The sequence below is a fragment of the Oratosquilla oratoria genome, chromosome 34 (assembly GCF_046742065.1).
Source record: "Oratosquilla oratoria isolate Oo_2021 chromosome 34, ASM4674206v1, whole genome shotgun sequence".
NCBI lineage: Eukaryota > Metazoa > Arthropoda > Malacostraca > Stomatopoda > Squillidae > Oratosquilla > Oratosquilla oratoria.
In genome coordinates this window covers 11,928,455-11,935,954 of record NC_134810.1, presented here as the reverse complement: position 1 = coordinate 11,935,954, position 7,500 = coordinate 11,928,455, and positions in this window count along the sequence as shown.

Sequence of the window (7,500 nt, the reverse complement as noted above, 5' to 3'; positions counted from 1 at the left end):
TATTGTAATTCTGTTGTTCCAGAATATTGAATCAAAATAGTTCTTTGGAACAGCAGTCCACAACTCGATGATATAGCGGCAGATTTCGGCGCACAAACATTTTACTTCTACGTTGTATTCCAGGTTACTAGTTACGCAAAAATCAGATGAAATTCATTTTTCATTTTGCTATGGAAGTCGAGGGAAGAAATCATTTCATATTTGGGCAAGGGAAATGTTTCTGTTATATAAATTGTGTACAAATGATTTTGTTAGCTGTTCGACCAATGCAAATGTTTATTCGCGAAAATTGGCGAATTTTGCAAATTAAACGTTAAGGATTTTATGTAAACATGTGATGTTTGGTTGTCTACTAAACGTTAATGGCATCACGGCCTACTCAATGTGCTACAGTGAAGTGGAATGAGGAAGCATATTGGGGCCGGGTAAAAAAGACGAAGAAGAAGAAGAAAAAGAAGAAGAAGAGGAAGAAGAAGAAGAAGACGAAGAAGAAGAAGAAGAAGAAGAAGAAGAAGAAGAAGAAGAAGAAGAAAAAAGCTCGAGGTCACACGTGAGTTCACGATCAATCAGAACCAACTTTCAATAAGAGTCTCTTACTCTCAACTGAGCAAAATCGTATGGCCTTAAACCTGTTCTATTCAATTGTCCACCAAGAGTTAGCAATAGTTTCTTATCCCCTCAACTAGCACAGGGTAATCCCACAACTGACTAAAATCAATCTGAATTGGAAAAAAATAAGGTAAAGGTAATGTTAAAAAAAAAGATAAATAAAACAAATTAAACTAAATTAAAAAAAAAATTCATCTAAGAAAATAGAATAAAACAAAAAGAAAAAATAAGGTAAGAAAAAAAATAAAAGTAAGAATAAAAGTTGTTTGCCTGTAAAATTATTAGGCTCAAACAAATTCGGCCCATTTGCAGAGGAAAATATTAAAAGTTTTGCTTCACGATAAAGAATCAACTCTCGGGACGCCCCGTGCAACTTTGATTTTGATGGCTCCACGTTATTTTATTCAGCCGATGGGTCAAATTCGAAACTAGCGCTTCTATCCTTGGGGACACTGCTGCAAGCTTGCAAAGGGGAGATTTATGTAGGTTAACAAAATAGAGGGTTAGTAGAAATCAAACAGTATTTATCCCTCTCTGATTGGATATTAGTCTCCAACTACAATAGAATGTTGAATGGCTCTGGACACTTGTGATACGGGTGGGTTTCTCTGGACGGACTGAATGAACCAGTTTGCCGGTAGCCAGGTGAAAGTTCAGGTACAATCGCTGTCGACTAAGAGTTAAATATAGTGTAAAATTGAGTTATCCACTGGAAGCCTCGAAACCTTATCACTTATTTGGATGTCTATACTCACGTTAATCTGTATGACAACATAAATTTTCGTTCAGCTCTTGAGTGACCTTTGTCATACCAAAGTTAATTGATATGATCGTAACATAAAGATGGCAAATTAGTGTTCACTGTTGAAAAACGACCTCTCCTAATCTGGATGACAACATAAGTTTTCGTTCAGTTCTTGAGTGACCTTTGTCATACTAAAGTTAATTGATATGATCGTAACATAAAGATGGTTAATTGGTGTTCACTGTTGAATAACGACCTCACCTAATCTCCTTCATGAGACGCATGACCGTATCAACCTCTGCCACATCGCGACTGGAAACCTGTTCCTTTTGAGACTCCTATCTGTCCGGATTTGTTTTTCCATGCTTGCCATGTCGTGGCGCTCAGTCACTTGCACGCTTGCTCCATTTGTCATCCTTCCTACTGGCCACCTCTCCTGCCCAATTCCATTTCCGTTTCTTTATCCCGTCTGCAACATGTTTCACTACAGTTTGCTCTCCCCCGTAAGGGATATTGACTGCAGAAGTTTTATGTAGTCAATATTTTAAGGATTTTAGTGACATCCCTACACGCCAGAGCGACGCAGCATTCTTTTATGGTTGGAGATAAATACTTTTTTTCAAAAAAGAATACTCTTATACTGATCACTTCTAGTTTCTACCATACTTTCTTTTCAATACACACTCCCTAATTCACCTCCTTAGTGCAATATTACTCCCAAAAATAGAAGTGCTGACTATTTCAAATAAAATACTACAATACCCGTCTCCTCCCCCACCCAAATTGTCCTTTTCCATTCCCTCAGTTTTATTATCAGAATTGACCTTTCTGTTGTTCTGTGAACTCTTTCTTAGCTTTGGCTTCATTGCCTTCATCTATTTTCAAATTTCGCAACCATAGCTCATAACTAGGTCTCCACGCTGATTGTAAAATTTGAGTTTTATAAATACAGGTAGAAAGCCAATCATGATGTTCTTATATTCATCAGACATTTCCGACTAGTTGTTGCAATAACATGTCGATAACAATAAGTGGTTAAAAGTGTTAAGAAGTAATCAAATTCTTCTCTCGTACAGAGAAGTACGTAATTAAAATAGAAAATGAAATGAAAAATCTAGACCCAAACCTACTTTTCGAGAATATAATGGTGAAGCAGTAGAACATAGTATGCGTAAAACGAAAGACTAGGAAACTAAAACGGAGAGAATTGTTGGAGTAAAAATGAGCCAGATCAGCTGAACGTAGCATGCTGTAGTCTTTTAGTCACTCGAAACTGTCACACAATCATTTGCTCAATATGCAATATATATACATATATATATATATATATATATATATATATGTATATATATATATATGTATATATTGTGATATCATGACAGGTTTATGAATGGTAAGAATGGAAAGACACGATTGAGAACAAGAGACTTTATTTCTGGCCGGTTTCGCCTGAAGAAGCCTCAAAGGCGAAACCAGTCAGGAATAAAGTCTCTTGTTCTCAATCGTATCTTTCCATTCTTACCATTCATATATATATATATATATATATATATGTATATATATAAATATATATATATATATGTATATATATATACATATATATACTGTATATACATATATCCATACATATATATATATATATATATATATGAATAGATAGAAAACAGGAATATATCGAACCGTCTGGGGAATAAATTCTATGGTTCAACTAATATTCGGATAGAAATAGAATACTCTATATATGCAAAATATCCTAATAAAGAACTTCTATGGCAAAGGAGTTTCAGATACAAATTCTTAATATCTTGACATTTCCTCACAAAACCTTTTTACAAAACATTTGGAAACTGAAAGCTCGTATCTCTGAAATCCTTTTGTCATCAAAGTCTAACTTTCTCAAATATTTATATATATATTTATATATATATATATATATATATATATATAATATATATATATATATATATATATACATATACATATATATGTATATATATATATAGATATATATATAAATAGATAGATATAGATATATAGTATTTCTGTCAGAGAAGTGATTTTATCAACGAACTTGAACTTTCTAAATAACACATAGAAACTAGAATTAGGACAGAGAAAAAAATACTGCTTCCCAGAAAAGGATACATAGATCAGTCTAGGAGGGCTTAAAGCTGCACCAGAAATGAAGATTGAAGATTGATTAACTTATTTTCAATTAATGCTTAAATATTTCCCTTTCCAAGCTGGAAATGGCTTGATTAAAATTGTGTCATATTGCCTCTCTTGATCTTAATCTTTTTTCTGTATTTTCATGTAGCATGATTAATGGTCTGTAAAACTCTTACAATGCTTTCCCTTGCACTCTGTTTGCGTATAGAATTTAGTATTATCGTTAGTTCTAACGAATCAAAAGTGTTTTCAAGATAAAAAACTAAGCAGAATGAGATATTATAATCCATGATTTTCTTGATTAATTGATTCATTGTTTGTTTAAAGGGTCTTTATATAAAACTTTACATAATCTCCTTATTATAATCTTGAACAGAGTTATACCTATGACTTATTATCTGATAATTACTAAAGTCATGTTGCTCTCCTTTCTTGTGGGATAAAATAGTTATAGCATTGCCCCAAGATTCAAGAGCGCCTTCTTTACGTATGCACTGAATTAACAGTTAATGAACTTTTGTCTTTGGATATAAGATCTCTTAGTAATATCTCCCTTTTTTATTTGTTTCATTGTATTTTACTCATAACTTCTGATCCTACCAATAAAAGTTACAAATGGATGTCAAGAATGGTAATAGAAAACACAGGAATTGATGTCTGTGTACGTTTCTGACTAGTTTCGTAGATACAAAATTGCAGAGGACTTTTTCAAAGGATTTAAGGCTTGTATCAGCATTGCAAAAGGTTGTCTGCGAAACTAGTCAGGAATAAACTAAGATTAAGACTCCTGTACGTCCCATTCCCGCTGTCATAAGGTCTCATTTGTAAATTGATTTACAAACAGAAAAAAGCTCTCTGTAAGATACTTTTTACCATTTTGTCTCTGAATTTAACTACTTTACCAACAATCTCTCGATTAATGAAGAATCTACTGGATCTTTCATTTTCTTTATCTATGTAGTGGAACAAGTGGTAAATTTCTGGTTGTTTCACAAGCTTTTCCTCTATTTGTACTTTGTTCAGTTCATTGGTATTATGGCTGATGTCCTTCAATTCTTCCAGCAAAGTCTCCAGTTTGTGGTCTTTTATGAAGGACCTCACGTTGTACATGTAGATTCTGATGTTCTCCAGGTTGTTAAATGACTTAAGACTTGTATCTGTTTTGACAGTGCTTACGTTCGGTGATACATTGCACACAAGACAATGTGGTTGGACTTTTAAGTGACAATGATCCAACAGAAACGTCCGTGACAACAATGTGTGTACTGTTCATGGTTAGTTAAAGGGTTGTAGTAGTATAGTCTCATCTTTGGCACATGATTTTTGGTGAAACGCATATTTGTTGCCACCTTGTTCTTCATGTTCGGTGTAGCCACATATAACTATGGGGTGCCCAAATGTTCTTCACCCCCAAGGAAAAGTGGCACAGAGATAAATTAAACGACCTGACCTCAATCTTAATAAAAAAAAAAATACCATCTAATGCGAAATGATTTAATCGGGTTTGTAATACCACTACCGAAGGCGTGACAAAGGAATTAATAAAGACATTGGTAGAAGAAAAAAAAAAAAAATACCCGGTATAAATGGGGGTTAAATGTAATATCAGTATTCATTTTTACAAGCATCCACAAATAATATATTCACGTCTTCAGAGCATTAGAAATTAGAGAAATGGACCCATTTGATATCTGTAAAACGGCCACATATGTGGAATATATTGAATGTGAACTCGCGGTAAGTGACCGAGCTGGTTTGCTTGGCTAAAGGGGAACTTAGGTCCGAAAAATGAGTAATTGGAAAAAAAGACGAAAGGTTGACATGCCAGGAAGAAAACTGCGACTCCCTTGAGGGAGACTCCGGAATTGCTTTTCTCTTGATATCTTTAGGGTAATAGATGAAATGAAAAAGAAAGAGCGGAAGAAGGAAGAGGACAAGGACGAGGAGGAGGAGGAGGAGGAGAGGTAGGAGGAAGAAGAGGAGGAGGAGGAGAAGGAGGGTAAGAAGAAGATGGATGGGAAGAAAATGTGGGGAAAGCAATAAGGAAGACGGAGGAAGGAGGATCTAATTCCCACTGAGGGGAAAGGGACCACCTCCTCGACGCACGACAGTGGCCGCTAATGCCCTCCGGCCATTACCTAGCCAGCACGCTCGCCCACGCCCAGCCCCATCCACCATATTGGCGTCAAGAAAGTAATCCACATAGAAAGTATAAATGTATATATTCCTTTCTCTTGGCGTACTTGAAAGGAGGCCCACATGCCTACCTCGTGTGTGGTACTTTTTAAACTGAATATATTTCTATTTTGTTCAAGCTTTTCCATGTGCACAGTTTGTGAAAACTGAACCCCCGTATAAACACAAAACCTGTGCGTTTGCAGCATGTACTGTTGAGGTACATTGTGTGTGTGTGTGTGTGTGTGTGTGTGTGTGTGTGTGTGTGTGTGTGTGTGTGTGTGTGTGTGTGTGTGTTTATGTGTGTATGTATATATATGTGTGTATGTATATATATTTCTGTATGGGGCAGAAACGTGGAACATAAGAGAAGAAGAGAGAAGGAGTTTGAATGTGTTTGAGATGAGGTGTCTGAGAAGTATGGCGGGGGTTACTAGGCTAGATAGAGTGAGAAATGAGGAGGTGAGGAGGAGAACAGGGGTGAAAAAGGATTTGGGAGAGAGGGTTGATGAAAGAATATTAGGATGGTTTGGACACATGGAAAGAATGAGTGAAGAAAGACTAGTAAAAGAGGTATGGAAGGCAGATGTGGAGGGAGTGAACATGAGGGGACGTCCTAGGATGAGGTGGATGGATGGGGTGAAGGGGGCTTTGGGGAAGAGGGGAATGTCTGTTGAGGAAGGAAGGGAGAGGACGGAAGACAGAGGTGAGTGGAGAATGGTTGTATATGGATGATGTTGTGACTGCATGAGGAGGAATGGGCGGGGGGGTGGGGGGTGGGGGGTGGGGTAGTATGTGTGAGTAAATTTTGACGCAGCCCGAAGGGATTTCTCCCCGACCTCTCCTTATATGCAAATGGGGACGGAGAGGGGGGGTCGCCGATTAAATGAAGCGGCCTTGCTGTGGATGTACTGTGTCTTGCGACACTGCTTCTGACCCAGGGCGGTGGGCGGGGTGCAGGGATGACCCGTCATCCAGGAGGTGCTCAGATGAGAGGAAGGGTGGGAGGGGTGTGGAGTGTATTTGGGGATGAAATGGGTGGGAGTGTTTTTATGCCTTTCCCTTTTTGGCTACCTCCCTTGGAAGGGGGAAAAAGCCTTGGTATATGTATGTATGTATATACATATATATATGTATACACACATATATATATATATACATATATATATACAGTATATGTATATATATATATATATATATATATATATACATGTGTGTGTGTGTGTGTGTGTGTGTGTGTGTGTGTGTGTGTGTGTGTGTGTGTGTGTGTGTGTGTGTGTGCGTGCGTGCGTGTGTGCGGTGGATAGTATAAAGTTCTTGTAGTGCACAATGGTTGGTGGAGTACCGCAGGGGTCAGTGACAGGCACGCTGCGTTTCTTAATGTACATATCGGGCATTAGTAGATATTTCTTGCACGCTTCTGTTTCTTCCTTCGCTGATAATACAAAGATATTGAGGGAAGTGTCCACTGACGAAGATGCACAATTATTACAGACGGATCTCCAAGTCCTTTATAATTGAGCTGAGGAAAACATGTTGGCTTACACCTCGGGCAAAAGTATGGAATATCACACTTACATAGCACAAGACGGCTCTAATATCGTCACCCAAGAAAACGTAAAGGATCTTGGGAGTATTTTAAACTGCGATGGAACCTTTACATCACCCATTGTTAGCGCGGTAAAAAAAAAAAAAAAAAAAAAAAAAATCCCAGGCAGGCTGGATTTTCTGTATCTTCTAAACGAGAGACAAACGACCCATGCTGACACTATAAAAGTCACTTGTTGTACCTCATCTTGAAT